This window comes from Anomaloglossus baeobatrachus, chromosome 3 (genome assembly GCF_048569485.1).
Source record: "Anomaloglossus baeobatrachus isolate aAnoBae1 chromosome 3, aAnoBae1.hap1, whole genome shotgun sequence".
Taxonomy (NCBI): Eukaryota; Metazoa; Chordata; class Amphibia; order Anura; family Aromobatidae; genus Anomaloglossus; species Anomaloglossus baeobatrachus.
In genome coordinates this window covers 25,755,265-25,779,165 of record NC_134355.1, presented here as the reverse complement: position 1 = coordinate 25,779,165, position 23,901 = coordinate 25,755,265, and the positions used below count along the sequence as shown (strand labels likewise).

The window sequence follows — 23,901 nt, the reverse complement described above, 5'->3', positions numbered from 1 at the left end:
TACCATATGCTGTCAATCAGTCTAAACTATCGGATTCCCATAGACAACACCAAACGTATACCCCGTAGCTGATTTTATACCTATAAATTCACCTCAACCAAAAGAATAGAGGTTTTCCTGATGCCGCACAACCTAAACACGAAGTCCTGGCCTTATCCATTGTAATTATTGCACTTTGCAACTGCAAAGAGATGGAAAACATAACACTTACAATTGTTAATGCCCCCATGTACTAAAATAGTCAATGCCCCAAACCCATCCTAACGCCTAAAACACAGGATCCTGGCCTTATCCATTATAATTATTGCACTTTATTATGTGTAACATCTTATTTTGACTAATAAAGAGTCACAATTCTTAATGCCCCCTCCTAAGGGGTAATATTAGGGTCAATAACACATCTTTTGAACATTATATCGACTGTAATCACAAACGACGACACGTAAACCCCTCCGGCCTTTGCGCCAATCAGCCCTTGTGTCACTCTTTTGGGTAGATGTGTCAGGTGAACACAGCCCAAAACGTCCTATACTTTGTGACTGTACAGTACAGGCTGTGTTCACCAGGTGGAGTTAGGCTGAGAACGGACTTTGTGTTCATCTACTTGCAGTTCAAAACTCACCTTTTGGGCTTAATTGATTTGACCAAAGTTGCCTTTTTCTGGAATTTAGTGCTGAAAATGCATGCGTTTTTACCGCGTTTTTGATGCGTTTTCAGCGCTTTTTACATGCGTTTTCACCAGCGTTTTGACAGATGCGTTTTGAACATCAAGACACTGCCTAATAAAGTTTAAACAGTCAAAAAGAATGAAAAAATTGAAAAAAAAATAAAATAACTATATTAATGTGAAAAATAATGAAAATAGATAATTCATACAATTATAGCGCTAATATATATTTTAACGGAAATATAGCAATAAATGCATATTTTTCATAAATTTTGTCGGATTTTGTGTGTGTGTAAAGGGACATATCAAATCATTATTTTAATGTCCAAAACGCATGTTTTCTGCACTGAAAAAGCAGCCAAAACGGAGGAATTTAAAGGAATCTTGGTTTTTGCCATTTCTCATTGACTTCAATGTTAGCAAAACGCACCCAAAATGGCAAAAACAATTGACATGCTGCTTCTTTAAACGCATGGTTTTTGCCACAAAATATGCAAATTAAACGCAGCGTTTCAAAATGCAAAGTGGGGTCAAGAAATCATTTTCCATTGACTATCATGGAAAACCAAAACGCATGCATTTTGGCATGAAAACGCTGCAGCTCAAAACGCTGCAGAAACGCAGGTAAAAACGCAAAGGGCGTTCTCAGCCTTATATCGCGTTTTTTGCCGCAGTTTCAGTAAAATCAGGGGGATCCTGAGCCGTTCTGCGAGAGCTGTGATATACCCACGCTTGTCCAGTAAATTAATCGGATTTCATAAGTTCAGGGAAGGATTATAGGATCAAAAGTAAACATCAGCCTTACATCAGCAGTCAAAAAAAGGAAAAACAAGTTAAACCGGATTTCAAGAATAAATTATAGAATAAAGTTACTGGAAACTTCAGAAAGTTCAGCAAATACCAGGAGACGAGTCTTCACTGACGAGCTCACATCAAGGAGCAGTCACGTACGATCCTCACTGCTTACTCTAATGGCCGCCTCCATTACTGCAAGCGGTAATCTATGGGCAATGATGTCACCGACCTTCGTACAAAGTCAACGAGCAGGAAAACAAATACAGAGGAAACTAATGAGGACGGTGATTTAGAGCCATAGTGAAAGATTTTGGCCCAGATTCATTACTCCTGGGATTTATTTTTTTTTTAAGTCACTTTTCTTTTTGTCTCTTAGCATTCGTTGCAATTTTTTGCGCCAACTTCTTAGGCTAGGTTCACACACTGCGTTTTTTTGACGCTGCGTTTGTGCGTTTTTTGCGGCAAAAACCACACAAAAACGCACTTGCGTAAAAAAAACGCAGCCAAAAACGCACGCGTTGCTGCGTTTTGCTGCGTTTTTGCTCACTGCGTCTTTATGCGTTTTTTATCAGTGAACAAAAAAAAAAAAAAAGGTCTGATGTCATTTCCTTCTTCAATGTGTTCTTCATTCTCCACTAGTGTATGCAGAAGAGCAGACAGCTGCAAAACTACAAGGGTCAGCATGCTCCATCCAATAGTGTATGCAGGAGAGCAGACAGCAGCTGCAGAACTACAAGGCTCAGCATGCTCCATCCAGGACTGTATGCTTGAGGGAGAGTCAGGGGGAGCAGACCTACAAGGCTCAGCATCCTCCATCCAATAGTGTATGCAGGAGAGCAGACAGCAGCTGTCGAACAACAAAGCTCAGCATCCTCCTTCCAGGACTGTATGCAGGATTTCTTTGCCCCCCCAAACAAAAAAAATGACGTGGGCTTCGCCATATTTTTGTATGCTAGCCGGGTACAGCAGGCAGGTACGGGCTGCCCCCAACCCCCAGCTGCCTATTTGTACCAGGCTGGGAACCAAAAAAAAAAAAGGGCTTCCCTATATTTTAATTATTTCATGAATTTCATGAAATAATTAAAAAAAAAAAATGACGTGAGCTTCGCCCAATTTTTGAGTCCAGCCGGGTACAACTAGGCAGCTGGGGATTGGAATCCACAGTGCAGGGTGCCCATGCTTTCTGGGCACCCCCGCTGTGAATTGCAGTCCCGCAGCCACCCCAGAAAATGGCGCTTTCATAGAAGCGCCATCTTCTGGCGCTGTATCCAACTCTTCCAGCTGCCCTGATGCCGGGTGGCTCGCTGGGTAATAATGGGGTTAGGGCTAGCTGTATAGTAACTTAGGGTAAGTTCACACAGTGTGTTTTTCGCGGAGTTTTTGCGCAGTTTTCGGGTGCGTTTTTGCTCAGAAAACTGCATGACTTTGCTTCCCCAGCAAAGTCTATGAGTTTTCATTTTTGCTGTCTGCACACAGCGTTTTTTTTTCAGCTGAGTTTTTGTGGTGCCACAAAAACGCAGCATGTCAATTATTCCCGCGTTTTTCACTGCGCTTTTCATCCATTGAGTGCAATGGGATGTTGAAAGACGCAGTGAGAAACGCAAATAGCTGCGTTTTGGTGCGTTTCTAAGACCAAAAACGCAGCTATAAACGCAGGAGGTGGGTAGTAAAGTGACATGTACAGGAAGAGGATTCCTTCTGTCAGTAAACACAGAAGCGTGAATCCTCCCGGTACCGTCACCGCCGCTTCCACCTCCAGTCCTGTGCATGTATGCTGCCGTGCGGCGCCATGTTCGGGCGGGAGGTGGAAGCGGCTGCGAAAACAAAAGTGAACAGTAGAAAAAAAAAAAAAAAAAAATTCATACTCACCTGTCTGCAGACTCCCGGTGCCATGCCCGCTCCCATCTCCTCTCACGGTATCGCCACCCCCCGCTCCGGCTGTGTGCAGACGGCCGGGACACCTCCGATGGATGCAGGACCTGGCGATGGATCACCTGATGCAGTCACCTGACGCATCAGCTGATCGTAAATATCGCGGTGACGCGGGCGCCCGGCCGGTTTAACCTGTCAGCGGATGCCGTCAGGAGACTTCATCGCTGATTACCGGCAGCTGCTGCAGCGATCGGACGGGATCAGACTCCTCCAATCACTCCAGGAGCTGCCGGTAATCAGCACATAAGTATTTTTTTTTTTTAACCGATGCATCAGCTGATTGTATGAACGGCTTTTATACAATCAGCTGATGTGTGATGTGCTTCAGCCCCTAGAACCTGACACATCATCTGATCGCTTTGCCTTCCAGCAAATCCATCAGATGATATTGGATCCGGATTGGACGGCGCGGGACCCTTGACCCAGGATTACTGCGGAGGGGGGGGGGGGTTCTTTATTTCAATAAAGATGGAGTCACTAATTGTGTTGTGTTTTATTTCTAATAAAAATATTTTTCTGTGTGTTGTGGGTTTTTTTTTTATCTTTACTAGAAATTCATGGTGGCCATGTCTAATATTGGCGTGACACCATGAATTTCGGGCTTAGGGCCAGCTGATAATATACAGCTAGCCCTAACCCCATTATTACCCAGCCAGCCACCCGGCATCAGGGAAGCTGGAAGAGTTGGATACAGCGCCAGAAGATGGTGCTTCTATGAAAGCGCCATTTTCTGGGGTGGCTGCGGGACTGCAATTCACAGCGGGGGTGCCCAGAAAGCATGGGCACCCTGCACTGTGGATTCCAATCCCCAGCTGCCTAGTTGTACCCGGCTGGACTCAAAAATTGGGCGAAGCTCACGTAATTTTTTTTTTTTTTAAATTATTTCATGAAATTCATGAAATAATTAAAAAAAAAAGGGCTTCTCTATATTTTTGGTTCCCAGCCGGGTACAAATAGGCAGCTGGGGGTTGGGGGCAGCCCGTATCTGCCTGCTGTACCAGGCTAGCATACAAAAATATGGCGAAGCCCACGTCATTTTTTGGGGGGCAAAAAACTCCTGCATTCAGTCCTGGATGTAGGATGCTGAGCCTTGTAGTTCTGCAGCTGCTGTCTGCTCTCCTGCATACACTAGTGAATGGAGCATGCTGAGCCTTGTAGATCTGCTCCCTCTGCCTCTCCCTCCAGCATACAGTCCTGGATGAGGCATGCTGAACCTTGTAGTTCTGCAGCTGCTGTCTGCTCTCCTGCATACACTATTGGATGGAGGATGCTGAGCCTTGTAGTTCTGCTCCCTCTGCCTCTCCCTCCAGCATACAGTCCTGGATGGAGCATGCTGAGCCTTGTAGTTCTGCAGATGTCTGCTCTATTGCATACACTAGTGGAGAATGAAGAACATATTGAAGAAGGAAATGACATCAGACCTTTTTTTCAACAATCTTAATGGCATTGTTCACTGATAAAAAACGCATAAAGACGCAGTGAGCAAAAACTCAGCAAAACGCAGCAAAAAACCGCACCAAATCGCGGCAAAACGCGTGCGTTTTTTGCCGCGTTTTTTTGCCGCGGGTGCGTTTGTACGGTTTTTGCCGCAAAAAACGCACAAAAACGCAGCGTCAAAAAAACGCAGTGTGTGAACCTAGCCTTAAGAAAAAAAAAAGTGCACGCCATTCATTATTTTTTTGCAACGTTGAAAATGGACAATTTTTTATTTATTTATTTTTTTACAACTGCTTACTGCAAAAAGTTACAAGTTAAGCAAAATGGTGCAAAAACTGCTCTAAAAGAAAAAAAAAAATCTGACACACACACACACATATACATATATATCACTCTACACAAACCAGGAGGACAGAGTGAAATAGCTTCTACAATATCAAAAAGTTTATTCATGTACATATTAAACATATAGTATCAATATTTGAATAAAACAGGCACGAGAAAGGGGTGGTAAAAATGGCAAACACCTGGGAGCTGCACAAATAACAATAGAGAAAAGATCAAGTATCCATCCACCAGGCCTTGTGTATCCAAAAGGAAAACATGAAAAAACCCCAAGTGGGCTCGTATATCAAATGCTCAGCAGAAATCCTGATAGTTACACTGGCAAAAATAGTGGAGGATATGCAGCAGGAAAACAGTGATTATATTGAAGGGATCAGATGCATCGGGCAGCCCCTGATATGTAAATCAACCCATGGGGGTTTAATATAAAGAAGGGGGAACGGGGCAAGCCAAATACATGTAAACCCAATCTACAGATACCGCAAACCTGTGTGAAAGGATGGAATTAACAGAGCGTGCAGTCAGCCAGGGGTGACGGAGGAGGTAAAACCCCCACTACAGACTTTCCTTCTTTATATTAAACCCCCATGGGTTGATTTACATGTCAGGGGCTGCCCGATGCATCTGATCCCTTCAATATAATCACTGTTTTCCTGCTGCATATCCTCCACTATTTTTGCCAGTGTAACTATCAGGATTTCTGCTGAGCATTTGATATACGAGCCCACTTGGGGTTTTTTCATGTTTTCCTTTTGGATACACAAGGCCTGGTGGATGGATACTTGATCTTTTCTCTATTGTTATTTGTGCAGCTCCCAGGTGTTTGCCATTTTTACCACCCCTTTCTCGTGCCTGTTTTATTCAAATATTGATACTATATGTTTAATATGTACATGAATAAACTTTTTGATATTGTAGAAGCTATTTCACTCTGTCCTCCTGGTTTGTGATATGCTTTAAGAGTAGCTCTGAAGTGGTGTGGTGATTGTGTATGATCCACCCCATTTCCTTGTTTGTATGGACTCATCTGGTCTAAATATATATCACTCTAGATCAGTGATGGCGAACCTATGGCAGGCGTGCCACACAGGGCACGCAGAGCCGTTTGTGCTGGCACGCGCGCTGTCGCCACACTGCGCCAGTTTGATCTGCTGGTGTGGTCGCTCCAGCAGCTCAAACTGGTGTTTAGCAGAGGAGACATTTCTCCTCGCTCTGACATGCCTCCTCTGGGCTGCAGGCCTGTTGCCTAGGAGACGGAGGAGCGCCAGTAGGCGGCGCCGGTGTCTTGTGGCCGCGCGGGAACTGAAGTGACTGAGGACGCAGCAGTGGAGGAGTGGGGGCCAGAAGGTGAGTTGTTTTTTTTATTTTTAGCCTCTGTGCGGCTGTGCCAAGATGTGGGGGGGACAGAGCCTGCACGGGGGAAACATGCAGCGCACGGGGGACACATGGGGGACAGAGCCGACACATGGGGGACAGAGCCTGCACGGGGGACACATGGGGGACAGAGCCTGCACGGGGGACACATGGGGGACAGAGCCTGTGTAACGGGGTGCCGGGGGTGCCTCGGGGGTTGTAGTAGTGGCCCCTTTGTATGCCAGGCTAACCCCCGGCTCCGCCGTCACTTTTGGGACAGGAGATTGTTTGGTGGGGCAGAGTGTGGTGATACAGAGAACGCTGTCAGACGTATACAGACTTTGCAGACGAAGATCAGTTGAATCAGAAGGCATGTTTATTGCACGCATCTTCACAACAATGGCAGTAATCTGTTAGCTTCGGTTCACAACTCCTGATGGGGGGGGAAAACCTCTTCTTGTCGTCTCCTCTCGTGGGGATGTGCCCGGCTACTCTACTTCACCTGGGCTCCCACTCCGGCTACCGCAGACTCGACCCACTCAAACCTGCTTCACCATAGAGGACACTTTCTCTTTCTCTTCTCTCCGTACGCTGTTCACCTAGCTCCCACACCCTGCCCCCACTGCTCCTTCTCTCCTGTACCGGACTCGACTGCCTCCAGACTCAAAACCTTTTTTCTACAACACACTCTCTCCCTCCCCCAAGCTGCCGGCTCCACCTCTCTCCTGCACTGCTTCTATGGGGACAGCCGTCCCACCCGGCCACTAGGGGAAACCCACTAAAACAGTATAAACATTTTTATTAATAACATCAACATTAACAGCTTTCAGGGGGAAAAACTGCGCCTCCTTGTAAGGGGTCTGCCCACCCCTTACATTCCTCCCCTCTTTTTGCCTTAGCCTCCCGGCAAGGCCCGCACCTGCAAAACACAAATTTAGCAGCAAAGTCACTTTTATAAAAACCTTAAAATGTTCACATGAAGGCACACTCAAGGGGCGCACAAGTCCGGCGCCCGGAGTCCCTCCAAGGGAGCTCCCGGTCTTTGCAGTAGATTTGCCCGGAGGCCGTTAACAAGCACTCCCGGTCTTGGCTGATCTTCTGCTCGGAGGCTCTCACAGCACTCCCGGTCTTTGCAGGCAGGGAACACAAACAAAGTCTCCGTCAACATCACAGAGGGGAGTCCTGGCACAGTTCAGCATCAGGCTCCCTCCGGGCTCGGTACCTTGAACGTGGTTACAACTTTAACTCTTCACCGGTTCTTCTCCATAACTCCGGTATTTAACACAAGTATGTCCACCGCCTCCGGTCACTATGATTCACTCGGGGTAGTATGCACGTTGCCATTCAGCCCGCTGGGCCCTCACATAGTCAGACAGGGATTGGCCTGGCAAGCGGCGCAGCCTCCGGAACGGTTCATAGTTGATCGGGGGCTCTACCCCCTCTGTCTCCGGTTTGGGCTCCTCAACCCCCGACGGGGGTGATGGGGTAGCTGAATGCGACGGCCGGGGACTACCAACGACGACCACCGGGTGTGTTACCAGACTCTGGTGGATCGCTAACACCGCCGGTGTCCCCTTCTCCATCTCGGCTGCCGGTCCGGTAACCATTTCGGGTGCTACCGCCAGCGTATTTCTCGGCCGGCAAGTCTCAGCCAGCACCAGTCTCTGTTGCGTGCGTCTCCGGTATTGGCACTCCTCCCACTCAATCTCTTGTTGCCACTGTGCGGCCTCTTGTTCGGTGGGCATCCGGGTCACTCCCACGGCAAAGAGGCCCCGGCATCCCACTTCTCTCCGGAACTTCACCTTTTCTCCCGGGTACAGGGTATGAAGGCGTTGTGGTAAGCCCTCAGTGTCCAGGTTAACCCGGTTGTAGAAAAAATGGTCCCCGGTCTCTTCGTCCTCAAGGAACCCGTAGCCTTCGGCCTGGTTGAATTTGACCACGGTGCCAACGGTACATTGCCGATCAAACTCCTCGCTGAGGGGACCGGCCATCATCTCACGGGCCACGGTCTCGGCTAGTAACCTCTCTTGCACTGGATCGGTTTCAGGTGGAGGGGACGGTCGCCGAGTCAGGGGCGTCGGCTTTACCGGCTCCAAAAAGAATACCCACTCGTCTTCTTCTAACTCCGGGGTATGTTGCCCTCCCGGGGTCGGAACTTCTGTGGGGGCTGGGGGACCCACCTTGTCTGGTGTAACCACCTCCGGACTCTGGAGAGGTGCTCCCAGGGTTTCGTTTCCCGGCCGTAGCTGCGCCTTGTAGGTGGCCCGGACTTCAGTCGAGGTCTCACCGGTCGCGGCATCCCAGGAAGTGACCCACGTTACTTTTGTGGGCCGCTCCGGTCCTCCTGGCACAGCCGGTAGGTTAAGGGTAAGTCCTTCCGCGGCCGCAGTCTGCTTTGGGCGTCCTCTCCCCAGGCTGGTTGCTACCAGCGCGCCCACAGCAGCATGCTGTTTTCTCGGGGTCTCCATCTCGCTCGGAGTCAGTCTCTGAGTTGGCGTCTCTTGCAGGCCTTCCTGTAATGGCGCCGGGGACGGTGGAGAAGCTGGGGAAGGTGGAGGCGGGCCTTCTTTTCCCGTTCTTGTATACGCCCCACCCCCAGTCTCGCACATCAAATCGGCCCAGCATAGGCGGCCCTTCTTCTTTCCTGTAACGCTGGCCTCTTCACACGTCTTCAACAACATCCTGGGGCCAGCACCTCCCCTCTTTAAGCGGCGCACTCCGCACTTCTTTTTCTTCGCCGGCCAGCTCAGGGTTTTTCTTTTGGCGCCAATTCTTCGCACGCTCGCTGTACTCGTGAAGACGGCGGCCATCTTAGCGCCATCTTGTGCCCGGTCCAACGCCTTAGGCACCACTTGTTCTTCCCACCATGGAATCGGGACCCTTTGCCAATAATCCGGATCCTGCCGACTACGCCACATGTAACGGGGTGCCGGGGGTGCCTCGGGGGTTGTAGTCGTGGCCCCTTTGTATGCCAGGCTAACCCCCGGCCCCGCCGTCACTATTGGGACAGGAGATTGTTTGATGGGGCAGAGTGTGGCGATACAGAGAACGCTATCAGACATATACAGACTTTGCAGACGAAGATCAGTTGAATCAGAAGGCATGTTTATTGCATGCATCTTCACAACAATGGCAGTAATCTGTTAGCTTCGGTTCACAACTCCTGATGGGGGGGAAACCTGTTCTGGACGTCTCCTCTAGTGGGGATGTGCCCGGCTACTCTACTTCACCTAGGCTCCCACTCCGGCTACCGCAGACTCGACCCACTCAAACCTGCTTCACCATAGAGGACACTTTCTCTTTCTCTTCTCTCCGTCCGCTGTTCACCTAGCTCCCACACCCTGCCCCCACTGCTCCTTCTCTCCTGTCCCGGACTCGACTGCCTCCAGACTCAAAACCTTTTTTCTACAACACACTCTCTCCCTCCCCCAAGCTGCCGGCTCCACCTCTCTCCTGCACTGCTTCTATGGGGACAGCCGTCCCACCCGGCCACTAGGGGAAACCCACTAAAACAGTATAAGGCTAGGATCACACACTGCGTTTTTTTGACGCTGCGTTTTTGTGCGTTTTTTGCGGCAAAAACTGCACAAAAACGCATCCGCGTCAAAAAAACGCGGCAAAAAACGCACGCGTTTTGCTGCGATTTGGTGCGTTTTTTTGCTGCGTTTTGCTGCGTTTTTGCTCACTGCGTCTTTATGCGTTTTTTATCAGTGAACAAAAAAAAAAGGTCTGATGTCATTTCCTTCTTCAATGTGTTCTTCATTCTCCACTAGTGTATGCAGAAGAGCAGACAGCTGCAGAACTAGAAGGCTCAGCATACTCCATCCAATAGTGTATGCAGGAGAGCAGACAGCAGCTGCAGAACTACAAGGCTCAGCATGCTCCATCCAGGACTGTATGCTTGAGGGAGAGTCAGGGGGAGCAGACCTACAAGGCTCAGCATCCTCCATCCAATAGTGTATGCAGGAGAGCAGACAGCAGCTGTCGAACTACAAGGCTCAGCATCCTCCTTCCAGGACTGTATGCAGGATTTCTTTGCCCCCCCAAACAAAAAAAATGACGTGGGCTTCGCCATATTTTTGTATGCTAGCCGGGTACAGCAGGCAGGTACGGGCTGCCCCCAACCCCCAGCTGCCTATTTGTACCCGGCTGGGAACCAAAAATATAGGGAAGCCCTTTTTTTTTAATTTCATGAATTTCATGAAATAATTTAAAAAAAAAATGACGTGAGCTTCGCCCAATTTTTGAGTCCAGCCGGGTACAACTAGGCAGCTGGGGATTGGAATCCACAGTGCAGGGTGCCCATGCTTTCTTGGCACCCCCGCTGTGAATTGCAGTCCCGCAGCCACCCCAGAAAATGGCGCTTTCATAGAAGCACCATCTTCTGGCGCTGTATCCAACTCTTCCAGCTGCCCTGATGCCGGGTGGCTCGCTGGGTAATAATGGGGTTAGGGTTAGCTGTATAGCTGGCCCTAAGCCCGAAATTCATGGTGTCACGCCAATATTAGACATGGCCACCATGAATTTCTAGTAAAGATAAAAAAAAAACAACACACAGAAAAATATTTTTATTAGAAATAAAACACAACACAATTAGTGACTCCATCTTTATTGAAATAAAGAACCCCCCCTCCGCAGTAATCCTGGGTCAGGGTCCCACGCCGTCCAATCCGGATCCAATATCATCTGATCGGTTTGCTGGAAGGCAAAGCGATCAGATGATGTGTCAGGATCAAGTGCCTGAATCCCATCACACATCAGCTGATTGTATAAAAGCCGATTATACAATCAGCTGATGCATCAGTGCAAAAAAAAAAAAAAAAAATAATACTCACTTATGTGCTGATTACCGGCAGCTCCTGCAGCGATGGGGCGGGAGTCTGATCCCGTCCGATCGTTGCAGCAACTGCCGGTAATCAGGGATGAAGTCTCCTGACGCATCCGCTGATAGCTTAAACCGGCCGGGCGCCCGCGTCACTTACGATCACCTGATGCGTCAGGTGACTGCATCAGGTGTTCCATCGCCAGGTCCTGCATCCATCGGAGGTTTCCCGGCCGTCTGCACACAGCCGGAGCGGGGGTGGCGATACCGTGAGAGGAGATGGGAGCGGGCATGGCACCGGGAGTCTGCAGACAGGTGAGTATAACTTTTTTTTTTTTTTTCTTCTGTTAACTTTTGTTTTCGCAGCCGCTTCCACCTCCTGCCTGTACATGGCGCCGCACGGCAGCATACATGCCCAGGACGGGAGGTGGACGCAGCGGTGACGGTACCGGGAGGATTCACGCTTCTGTATATACTGACAGAAGGAATCCTCTTCCTGTACACGTCACTTTACTACCCACCTCCTGCGTTTATAGCTGCGTTTTTGGTCTTAGAAACGCACCAAAACGCAGCTATTTGCGTTTCTCATTGCGTCTTTCAACATCCCATTGAACTCAATGGATGAAAAGCGCAGTGAAAAACGCGGGAATAATTGACATGCTGCGTTTTTGTGGCACCACAAAAACGCAGCTGAAAAAAAACAGATGTGTGCGGACAGCAAAAATTAAAACTCATAGACTTTGCTGGGGAAGCAAAGTCCTGCAGTTTTGAGGCCAAAAACGCACCCGAAAAACGTGCAAAAACGCCGCGAAAAACGCACTGTGCGCACATAGCCTAAACATTTTTATTAATAACATCAACATTAACAGCTTTCAGGGGGGAAAACTGCGCCTCCTTGTAAGGGGTCTGCCCACCCCTTACACCTGCACGGGGGACACATGGGGGACAGAGCCTGCACGGGGGACACATGCAGCGCACGGGGGACACATGGGGGACAGAGCCTGCACGGGGGAAACATGCAGCGCACGGGGGACACATGGGGGACAGAGCCTGCACGGGGGAAACATGCAGCGCACGGGGGACGCATGGGGGACAGAGCCTGCACGGGGGAAACATGTAGCGCACGGGGGACGCATGGGGGACAGAGCCTGCACGGGGGACACATGGGGGACAGAGCCTGCACGGGGGACGCATGGGGGACAGAGCCTGCACGGGGGACACATGGGGGACAGAGCCTGCACGGGGGAAACATGTAGCGCACGGGGGACGCATGGGGGACAGAGCCTGCACGGGGGACACATGGGGGACAGAGCCTGCACGGGGGACGCATGGGGGACAGAGCCTGCACGGGGGACACATGGGGGACAGAGCCTGCACGGGGGAAACATGCAGCGCACGGGGGACACATGGGGGACAGAGCCTGCACGGGGGAAACATGCAGCGCACGGGGGACACATGGGGGACAGAGCCTGCACGGGGGAAACATGGAGCGCACGGGGGACACATGGGGGACAGAGCCTGCACGGGGGAAACATGCAGCGCACGGGGGACACATGGGGGACAGAGCCTGCACGGGGGACACATGGGGGACAGAGCCTGCACGGGGGAAACATGCAGCGCACGGGGGACACATGGGGGACAGAGCCTGCACGGGGGAAACATGGGGGATAGAGCCTGCACGGGGGAAACATGGAGCGCACGGGGGACACATGGGGGATAGCGCCTGCACGGGGGAAACATGGAGCGCACGGGGGACACATGGGGGACAGAGCCTGCACGGGGGACACATGGGGGACAGAGCCTGCACGGGGGAAACATGGAGCGCACGGGTGACACATGGGGGACAGAGCCTGCACGGGGGACACATGGGGGACAGAGCCTGCACGGGGGAAACATGGAGCGCACGGGTGACACATGGGGGACAGAGCCTGCACGGGGGATACATGGGGGACAGAGCCTGCACGGGGGAAACATGGAGCGCACGGGGGACACATGGGGGACAGAGCCTGCACGGGGGAAACATGGAGCGCACGGGGGAAACATGGAGCGCACGGGGGAAACATGGAGCGCACGGGGACAGAGCCAGCACGGGGGAAATATGGGGAGCACGGGGACAGAGCTAGCACGGGGGGAACATGGGAGCACGGGGCATATACAAACAGAGCACGGGGCAAACAGAGCACGGGGAAAACATGGAGAGCACGGCGAAAACATGGCTGCAAAGATGGAGAGAAACGTGCAAAGATGGAGAGAAACGTGCAAAGATGGGGGAAACATGGCTGCAAAGATGGGGGACACATGGCTGCAAGGATGGGGGAAATCATGCCAGGATGGGGTACATTTCGCAGGAAGGGAAACATGCCAGGAAGGGGTACATTTACCAGTATGGGGGGTACATTTACCAGTATGGGGGATATATTTACCAGAATGGGGGATACATTTACCAGAATGGGGGATACATTTACCAGAATGAGGGATACATTTACCAGAATGGGGGATACATTTACCAGAATGGGGGGGAAACATGAAAGGATGGGGTGGAAACATGCCAGGATGAGGAAAAATGCCAGAATGGGGAACATTTAGCAGGAAGGGTGACATTTATCAGGATGGGGTACATTTACCAGGATAAGGGAACATGCCTGGATGAGGTACATTTACCAGGATGGGGTCATTTAACAGCATGGGGGAACATGCCAGGATGGGATACATTTACCAGGATGGGGTACATTTACCAGGATGGGGTCATTTAACAGCATGGGGGAACATGCCAGGATGGGATACATTTACCAGGATGGGATACATTTACCAGGATGGGGTCATTTAAATGCATGGGGGAACATGCCAGGATGGGATACATTTACCAGGATGGGGTACATTTACCAGGATGGGGTACATTTACCAGGATGGGGTCATTTAACAGCATGGGGGAACATGCCAGGATGGGATACATTTACCAGGATGGGGTACATTTACCAGGATGGGGTCATTTAACAGCATGGGGGAACATGCCAGGATGGGATACATTTACCAGGATGGGGTACATTTACCAGGATGGGGTCATTTAACAGCATGGGGGAACATGCCAGGATGGGATACATTTACCAGGATGGGGTACATTTACCAGGATGGGGTCATTTAACAGCATGGGGGAACATGCCAGGATGGGATACATTTACCAGGATGGGGTACATTTACCAGGATGGGGTACATTTACCAGGATGGGGTACATTTACCAGGATGGGGTACATTTACCAGGATGAGGTCATTTAACAGCATGGGGGAACATGCCAGGATGGGATACATTTACCAGGATGGGGCCATGATGTGGACAAATATACCAGAATGTAGGAAATATATATCAGGATGGGGGACATGTTTACCAGGAAGTGGCCAGGAAGGGGACATAACTACACAATGAAAGGGGAGAATAGCAACTCGTACGTCTTTATGGGATTTCAAGATGTTCAGACTTTGAAATGTAGATGTGGATTACAGGGTGACCTCTGATTGCATTCCACGCTAAAATCTCTGTCTAATATGCTGCAATTTATTTCCAGAAAGATCAATCCAACTGCTGTGTCTGGAAAGGGCAGGGCTCAGCTTCCATGTGTGGTAAGCACGCATGAGCGTGATGCCCCCTGCTGAAGAGAAGAGAAAACTGCAAAGGTAAGGTTAAAATCAATTATTTACATAATAGGATTGGTTGGCACTTCGGAAAAAAAATGGGTTTAGAACTACAGTTTGGGCACTCAGCCTGTAAAAGGTTCGCCATGACTGCTCTAGATGGTTGGGCTGGAGTATATATAGGACACATTTTACCCCTTTCAAAAAGTTGCAAATGATGTAATAGGGCAACAACAGAAAAAAAGAGGGGCAACCACAAACAATAGACACAAAAAAAGGTACAAGCGGATAGATGGTTCTAGCGCAAAACAAAAAAAAAAAAAAAAAAAAAAAAAGGCACAAATGCAATAATGAATTGTGCCCTTTGAGTTTTTAGGTTATGCCTGTGTACGAGAAGACATTTATGAGGCTCTGATCATACCCTGATCACCTACAGGTTGCGTTTTACATGCATTATTTTCTGCCATTTTACACAATGTTATGCTGCATTATTGTAGTATTTCAATCACTTTTATTTATATTGTTTTAATATTACAAGTCATTTGATTTCCAGATTTGTCAGCTGCACCAAGCGGCCCAATAAGGCTATGTGCCCACGCTGCGGATTTGCCGCGGATTTTGCCGCGGATTTGCCGCGGATTTCCCGAAAATCTGCAGCAGCGGCACTTCCAAGCCATTTCAATGGCATTTTGGAAATGCTGTGTCCATGCTGCGGATTTTTCTGCTGCGGATTTGCCGCGGATTTTGATGCGGAAAAATCTGCAGCATGTCAAGTGTTTGTTGCGGATTTTGGTGCGGATTTGGGTATAGAATGGGAAAAAAAAAAAAAATCCGCATCAAAATCCGCGGCAAATCCGCGGTAAATCCGCGGCAAATCGCCGGCAAATCCGCGGGTGCGGATTTGCCGCGAAAGTCGCGGATTTTCGTGCAGAAAAATCCGCAGGTATATTCTACCGTGGACACATAGCCTAAGTGATACATTGCCCCTATATCATCCTGACTGGCTACCCCGCTGTACCTTCTTACTGTATGCGATATATGTTATTACAGAATGATACATGACGTGGCAGGAAATATTCACAACACACATAAAAGATAAGAGATGTCTTGCAAAAAATTGTTTCAAAATGATTTTGATACATTTGATAAATTCATCATGATCCCCAAAAAGTCAACAAATACAGGCATAATCATCTCGTGATTGTTTGGCCATATATGAATGAGGGCTAAAAACAGATTACACAAAAAAAAAAAATAAATAAATAAATAAAGCCAAACTTCATGAAACTGGAGCTCAGGTGCAAATTGCTGAAAAAACATTTTGGAATTTTTAGCTTTTTTGACTGGACCTCCAACCAATGTGTATGGGGTGTTGCGTCATATAAAAAAAAAAAAAAGAGGAAATCAAATGATATGGACATTTTTGGGGCACTACCATGCTCGGGTGCCCAGTACTCATAACTAGTGATCAGTGAGCACTACCATGCTCGGGTGCTCAGTACTGGTAACTAGTGATGAGTGGGCACTACCATGCTCGGGTGCTCAGTACTGGTAACTAGTGATGAGCGGGCACTACCATGCTCGGGTGCTCGGTACTCGTAACTAGTGATGAGTGGGCACTACCATGCTCGGGTGCTCAGTACTGGTAACTAGTGATGAGTGGGCACTACCATGCTCGGGTGCTCAGTACTGGTAACTAGTGATGAGCAGGCACTACCATGCTCAGGTGCTCAGTACTGGTAACTAGTGATGAGCGAGTACTACCATGCTCGGGTGCTGAGTACTGGTAACTAGTGATGAGCGGGCACTACCATGCTCAGGTACTCAGTACTGGTAACTAGTGATGAGCGAGTACTACCATGCTCGGGTGCTGAGTACTGGTAACTATTGGATGGTAGTGCCCGCTCATCACTAATTACAAGTACAGAGCACCTAAGCATGGTAGTGCCCACTCATCACTAGTTACAAGTACTGAGCACCCGAACATGGTAGTGCCCGCTCATCACTAGTTACGAGTACTGAGCACCCGAGCATGGTAGTGCTCGCTCATCACTAGTTACCAGTACTAAGCACCTGAGCATGGTAGTGCTCAGTCATCACTAGTTACGAGTACTGAGCACCCGAGCATGGTAGTGCCCGCTCATCACTAGTGACCAGTACTGAGCACCCGAGCATGGTAGTGCCCGCTCATCACTAGTTACCAGTACTGAGCACCCAAGCATGGTAGTGCCCGCTCATCACTAGTTACCAGTACTGAGCACCCGAGCATGGTAGTGCCCGCTCATCACTAGTTACCAGTACTGAGCACCCGAGCATGGTAGTGCCCGCTCATCACTAGTTACCAGTACTGAGCACCCGAGCATGGTAGTGCCCGCTCATCACTAGTTACCAGTACTGAGCACCCGATCATGGTAGTGCCCGCTCATCACTAGTTATGAGTACTGAGCACCTGAGCATGGTAGTGCCTGCTCATCACTAGTTACAAATACTGAGCACTTGAGCATGGTAGTGCCCGCTCATCACTAGTTACAAATACTGAGCACTTGAGCATAGTATGGGGATGGCATTACTGAATTTTTTTTTTAGATGGAATCTGATCGGGTTTTAGCTATAAACATACAGAGTGACTGATTAAATGACATTTTAGCACAGTGTGCCAATTAAAAAATGCACCCATTTTTTGTGGCCATTAGGATGCACGTTGTAGCCACAACAACTGGACACCAGCATTACTACAACCTGTGGTGCTTAAGTTTAATTCAGTATTAATGGAGTCAGGTTTAGCGGGTGCGGTCACACATTGGACCCCAAGATGAGATTGTGTTCCGGCCATGTTGAACTTGTTCTGTTACCAGCAATTGCCCGTATGCATCATGTCTGGAACGCCGCATGTGTAGGAAGAGTCACAGGGCGGCGCTGCACATACTGAGCTTATAATAGGCATACTTGCAATTCATCTACCCAGCGGTCAGAAATTCCCCAATACAGTTTTTATTAATTTTAAATATTTAACTTCTTCCAGACAAGGGCTAATTGTTTTTTATTTTTGGCTTTCGCTACCAACCACATAAACACTTTCTAAGGCCTCATTCAGACGTCTGAGTCACATTGGTATTCTCATTCATCTGAGTCACATTGGTATTCTCATTCATCTGAGTCACATTGGTATTCTCATTCATCTGAGTCACATTGGTATTCTCATTCATCTGAGTCACATTGGTATTCTCATTCATCTGAGTCACATTGGTATTCTCATTCATCTGAGTCACATTGGTATTCTCATTCATCTGAGTCACATTGGTATTCTGAGTTTTCCAAGGCTGGGCTGGAACATGCACCCATTACAATTTACAGGACTGCACGTCTGTGTTTTTTTTGCGAAGTGAGTGGTGTTTGCAAAAAACTCATGGAATCAGTCAAAGTCACAGATTAAAATCACCCATATAATGTGTCCGTGAATAATACAGGCAGCACACGGATGTCATCAGTGTAGAGTCCGGTGCTGTCCATGAATAATACAGGCAGCACATGGATGTCATCAGTGTAGAGTCCAGTGCTGTCCATGAATAATACAGGCAGCACACGGATGTCATCAGTGTAGAGTCCGGTGCTGTCCATGAATAATACAGGCAGCACACGGATGTCATCAGTGTAGAGTCCAGTGCTGTCCATCAATAATACAGGCAGCACACGGATGTCATCAGTGTAGAGTCCAGTGCTGTCCATGAATAATACAGGCAGCACACGGATGTCATCAGTGTAGAGTCCGGTGCTGTCCATGAATAATACAGGCAGGCCACGGATGTCATCAGTGTAGAGTCCGGTGCTGTCCATGAATAATACAGGCAGCACACGGATGTCATCAGTGTAGAGTCCAGTGCTGTCCATGAATAATACAGGCAGCACACGGATGTCATCAGTGTAGAGTCCGGTGCTGTCCATGAATAATACAGGCAGGCCACGGATGTCATCAGTGTAGAGTCCGGTGCTGTCCATGAATAATACAGGCAGCACACGGATGTCATCAGTGTAGAGTCCAGTGCTGTCCATGAATAATACAGGCAGCACACGGATGTCATCAGTGTAGAGTCCAGTGCTGTCCATGAATAATACAGGCAGCACACGGATGTCATCAGTGTAGAGTCCGGTGCTGTCCATGAATAATACAGGCAGCACACAGATGCTATCAGTTTAGAGTCGGGTGCTGTCCGTGAAAAATACGGGCAGGACACGGACGACACCAGTGTAGAGTCGGTTGCTGTCTGTGAATAATACAGACAGCACCAGTGTAGAGTCAGGAATTGTCCATAATTAATACAGGCAGCTGTGATTAACCACTTATTACAGGGCAATCAGGAAGAGCCTGATAAAGTCCTCGGATTGTTGTATCTAATGCATGTGACAATCCTGGGCAGCTGCAGGCTGCTATTTTTAGGCTGGGGGGGCTCAATAATCATGGGTCTCCCCAGCCTGAGAATACCAATCCCCAGCTGTCGGGCTTTATCTTAGGCTGCTTTCACGCTACGTTTTTTTACCATGCGTCCTGAAAGTTTTTTTTAATGCAAAAACGGATCCAGTGCAAATGCGTTTTCATTTCAATACATTTGCAATGGACTCGCGTCAACATGCTTTCACATGCGTTTTCGTGCGTTATAGTGAGGATTCAGCGACTTGCAGTTTTTTAACTTTTTTCAAAAACGCTACTTGTAGCGTTTTTGAGCTGCGTCCAAATACTGCAAATTGCTGGATCCTAACTATACCGCACGCAAACGTATGTGAATGCTGACATGCTGATAGACTGGATCCTGCTTGCTCTATTGAGCATGCCCAGAAACCAGCCTGGTGTGATTAGTTTCTCTCTCCCCCGCCTGAGAGCTGCGGAGGCTTGTAACCAAGGTAAACATCAGGTAACTTGCTTGGATACCCGATGTTTACCTTTGTTATGTGTGCAGGGAGCCCGTCTTCTAGCAGCTGCAGACGCTCGTAACCAAGGTAAATATCGGGTATCCAAGCAAGTTACCCGATGTTTACCTTTGGTACGAGCCTCCGCAGCTGTCAGATGTCGGCTCCCAGTCTGTCACGTTCAGTTCCCCTCACTCCCGATCACATGACTCCAATGCCCGCCCATAAACTTAAAGTGACAGGATCCTGCAAAATTGCGTTTGCATACGTTTTTCTTTGTAAAAACAGGATCCGCTTTTACAGCAAAAAAACGTTCATGACGCATGCTAAAAAAACGCAGTGTGAAAGCAGCCTTAGCTGGATATCAAAAGTGGGGAGAACTGCACGCCGCATTTTTAAAATAATTTAAATTAAAATAAAGCCACATACGGTTCCTTTTATTTTGATACGCAGCCCAGATAAGCGCATGACTGGGGGCTGCAGGTTTAACGTTTTTGTGGGGGTTTTTTTTTTTTTTTTACAGTGGCCAATCACAGCCATGCCAATACTTAACATGGCTGTGATGGACAAGAAGAGGATGGTTTTTGCCATCTGAACCTTTATCAATCCTTGGCAAGATTGCCGACTTTTGCGGTAAATGCTCGGATGTTTGATCCCGATCCGGCCAAAGATTGGAAATTTTAAAATCGTACAATCTTTGCCGATCAGAATCGCTTATCTCTACTACCCTAATCTATATTATGGATCAAACAGCCATTAAAAATTACCAATTTGGGATTCGAGGAGATACATTATCTGTAATTTTGTAGTTTAACATAATCATAATGTATTGTATTATATGATTACTGATTATCTGTTTTTGTTATTAAAAACTAATAAAAAGAAGGTTAAAAAAAAAAATTATCAATTACCAAATTGTGACACCACAAGAGCTCAGTACAAGTCTATGAGGGCCAGAACGAGGCTCCCATAGACTTGTATTGAATTGTGACCTCCGAGTCCATGAAACATTGAAGCTGCCGGCAGGTTACAAACTGGGGAAGACTGACCAAAGTGACGCTGAAAACACATGACGATGGCGGCAAGTGAGTATAAGACAAGGGTCAGGGGGCTTACATTTACAGAACCAGTCCAGCACTGAATTAAAAAAAATAAAATTTATATATATACATATATATATATACATATAGTGGTGGTCAATAGATGAGTTAAAGTGGCAGCCATTACGTTATATTGATACCATCCATTAAATTACCATAGCAAAAAGTATTTGTCCTTTATTATATATTATTATTATTATTTCTTCAATTGTTGATACATACAGATGGCATACAAATGTAAAAAAAAAAAAAAAAAATGACAGAATACAAAACAAAAAAAGATCATTGGCTTTTCTGGATTAAACACATTTTTTTATATATATTTATTTTTGTATTTCTTTTTAAATGGAATGTTTTAAATATGCGTAACAGGATTTTACATAAAATATTTTTTTTTATTTTTTTTTTACACATTGAGTTTTACGGATCAGCTTGACCCGGCCTCATGCTTATCACCAATATAACCTCTTGCAACATCATCCGCTCACCCCCTAAAAAATATATATATTTACTTTCCTTTAAACTTTATTCTTCCTTAATTAAAACCCCTAAAGATCTAGGTAGAAAATATCTGAACACATAGTTTCTGTTGGATGGAAACTTTTTCCCATGCGCAAGGGGGGGTGCAACACACCCACCTACCCACCCCAGGCACCTGCCCCCATACTTCCATACTCAAACTCTGCAGAAGTTTTGATAATCTCGGCTTTATCTACCAGACTCTGCAGACATGAAACTATTTGCAAGTGCCAAATATACAAAACAGGAAACATACAAGTCAGAAAATGTAAAAGTAAGTGCACCCCCAACACTCTGTAATGACTCTTCTTTCCCTTAGGGGCCACATGAAGCTCATTTCTAGGAGTCACAGACACGTGATTAACCCCTCTCCTCCAGGAGGATCAGGAGGGAGCAGACGCTTACCTGCTGGCGGCGGTCCCGGTACATGGGGGGAGGGTCGCCTGTAGTTTGGGGGGCTGCTGAGAACTTGCGGTAACAATGTGTCTCCTGTGTCAGCAGCTGCTGCTCCCGGAGTTCCTGGCTGGGAGGAGGCAGGGAGAGCGGCTACTGCGCATGCTCCCCGCAGTTGTGTGAAAGTCTCGTGTGTCGGTATTGTGCAAGATGTAGAGCTGTGTGTGTATATAGTGTGTATGTGTGGTGTATATAGTGTGTGTGTGTGTGTGGTGTATATAGTGTGTATGTATGTACATAGTGTGTGTGCTGTATATAGTGAGTGCTGTATATAGTCTGTGTGCTGTATATAGTGTGTATTCATAGGGTGTGTGGTGTATATAGTGTGTGTGAATATATATAGAGTCTATATAGTGTATGTAGGTACATAGTGTGTGTGCTTTATATAGTGAGTGCTTTATATAGTCCGTGTGCTGTATATAGTGTGTATTTATAGTCTGTGTGCTGTATATAGTGTGTGTGCTGCACAGTATATAGTGTGTATTTATAGTGTGTGTGTGTGTGTATGTGTGTGTATATATATATATATATAGAGAGTCTATATAGTGTATGTATGTACATAGTGTGTGTGCTTTATATAGTGAGTGCTTTATATAGTCCGTGTGCTGTATATAGTGTGTATTTATAGGGTGTGTGGTGTATATAGTGTGTGTGTGTATATATATATATATATATATATATATATATATATATATATATATATATATATATATATATATATATATATATATATATATATATATATATAGAGAGAGAGAGAGTCTATATAGTGTATGTATGTACATAGTCTGTGTGCTGTATATAGTGTGTGGTGTATATCGTGAGTGCTATATATAGTCTGTGTGCTGTATATAGTGTTTATAGTGTGAGTGCTGTATATAGTGTGTGTGTGTGTGTGTGTGTATAGTCTGTGTGCTGTATATAGTGTGCATTATTGTGTGTGTGGTGTATTTAGTGAGTGCTGTATATACTTTGTGTGTAGTGTGTATATATAGTGTGTGGTACTTCTGCATGTAGTGTATATAGTGTGCACTGTATATAATGCACATAGTGTGTAGTAAGGCTGTATATAGTGTGTGATGTATGGAATTGATGGCGCTATAATAAATAATAATAATAATAGTACAGCTGTGCACAGTAAGGCTATATATAGTGTGTGTGTGTATATATATATATATATATATACGGTATATATATGTGTGTGTGTATGTATAATATATATATATATATATATATATATATATATATTATACAGTACAGACCAAAGGTTTGGACACACCTTCTCATTCAAAGAGTTTTCTTTATTTTCATGACTCTGAAAATTGTAGATTCACATTGAAGGCATCAAAACTATGAATTAACACATGTGGAATGAAATACTTAACAAAGAAGTGTGAATCATCTGAAAATATGTCTTATATTCTAGGTTCTTCACAGTAGCCGCCTTCTGCTTTGATTACTGCTTTGCACACTCTTGGCATTCTCTTGATGAGCTTCAAGAGGCAGTCACCAGAAATGTTTTTCACTTCACAGGTGCGCCCTGTCAGGTTTAATAAGTGGGATTTCTTGCCTTATAAATGGGGTTGGGACCATCAGTTGTGTTGTGCAGAAGTCTGGTGGATACACAGTTGATAGTCCTACTGAATAGACTGTTAGAATTTGTATTATCGCAAGAAAAAGCAGCTAAGTAAAGAAAAACGAGTGGCCATCATCACTTTAAGAAATGAAGGTCAGTCAGTCTGAAAAATTGGGAAAACTTTGAAAGTGTCCCCAAGTGCAGTGGCAAACACCATCAAATGCTACAAAGAAACTGGCTCACATGAGGACCACCCCAGGAAAGGAAGACCTAGAGTCACCTCTGCTGCGGAGGATAAGTTTATCCGAGTCAACCTGCGATTTCTGAGGCTGGTAACAGCAGCTCAGATTAGAGACCAGGTCAATACCACACA

The 23,901-nt window shown here is 47.0% G+C and overlaps 1 protein-coding gene across 1 annotated transcript in view; it reads right to left on the bottom strand.

The window, feature by feature from the left end:
* Nucleotides 1-22,023, bottom strand: part of TMEM63A (transmembrane protein 63A) — a 106,531-nt gene extending 84,508 nt beyond the window's left edge. The window contains exon 1 of the mRNA XM_075339069.1: nt 21,905-22,023. The gene's annotated coding sequence lies outside the window, so the exon portion shown is untranslated. The remainder of the gene's footprint in view (nt 1-21,904) is intronic.
* Nucleotides 22,024-23,901: the final 1,878 nt, after the last annotated feature.